Source organism: Penaeus monodon, chromosome 19 (genome assembly GCF_015228065.2).
Source record: "Penaeus monodon isolate SGIC_2016 chromosome 19, NSTDA_Pmon_1, whole genome shotgun sequence".
NCBI classification, from domain to species: Eukaryota; Metazoa; Arthropoda; class Malacostraca; order Decapoda; family Penaeidae; genus Penaeus; species Penaeus monodon.
The window spans coordinates 47,087,268-47,088,499 of NC_051404.1; positions in this window are offsets into that span (position 1 = coordinate 47,087,268).

Below are 1,232 nucleotides of genomic sequence, written 5' to 3' on the forward strand. Positions count from 1 at the left end.
GCCTTACAAGATAGATTATTAAATACATCTCCTGTTTCGCCATTTTCCAACAATATCGTATGTCGTCCATTAATTGTCGCCTTCATTCTTGGGTGTTATGTGTTTGTTTTGAACGTTTCCACTCGACTGAATTCACCTGTTTGATTTGCCCGCCAAAATGTTCTTAATGTTTCTGCCGATCTGTCCCAAGAAATTTGTCATATATCCAACTGTCACCGTATTTAGGGCCCATCACACTCCAGTCTTCCCATGGCAGTGTTCGACTTTTTTACAGGCCAATCGAAGACATGAGCTCAGTGGGTCCTCCGACCCTTGGAATGAAAGGGGCGCTGTTCGCGTCACCTGCTTGGGGCTTCATTCGGTTGATGTAGTCTGAATGGCTTCACAGTCATCCGAGGCGCTGCCCAAACTACGAAAGGTCCCGGAAAGACACCCCTCCTCCCCGAGACAAAGGCTCAGATTTACAATATGATCATCACATAATTATCTGATCATTCCTCGCATTGACTGAACTGTGTTTACTGAAATAATGCTTGCTCACAATTCAGTCCCCTGGGCGAGATATTTTTAATTCTGTAACCCAGTGGGCGGGTTTTGGCGAGTACCGTTGGTCGTTGGTCTACTTGTTCGCTAGTCTGGCCATCGTACTTGTTTGTCACTAGCTTTGTAATTACACTGCTGTAAAATGACAGCAGTTTCAAGGCTGACCACAGTGTTTATAGAATATGAGATCTCATTGTCCTATTGGTAAAACATATAGAATACAATAGAGCTAACATCCAGCCTAGAACACCTTTTATTTCAGTGAGATCTGGCGAACTTGATTCGTACCTGTCTGACTGGCCAGGGATACAGAGGAAGGGGTGGAATAGCAGAGAAAGAAGAGAACATGCCCATAGATGCGAAAAGGATACGCTGTAAGGACATGGGCAGCAAGGGTGAAAGGGGCCGTGAGTTTAAGTAGAAAGAAGGGTAAATGCGATGGGCCTGGGTGAGGGGAGGCGGAGAGAGAACCCGAGCGAGGGCCGGGGAGGAATGGAATCAGGATTCATACAACGGAGGGAGGAAAAATTTCGAATTGCGGGCTGGAAGCAAGGGAGGAAGTCTCAATTCCATGAAAAGACGTGAGAAATAAGCAGAAACAGATACCGGGAAGATAGACATCATTAAACAGGTAAGATGGAGAGAACTTGGACTCATCTGATTAGGAAGATGAGACAGACGAGTCTGAC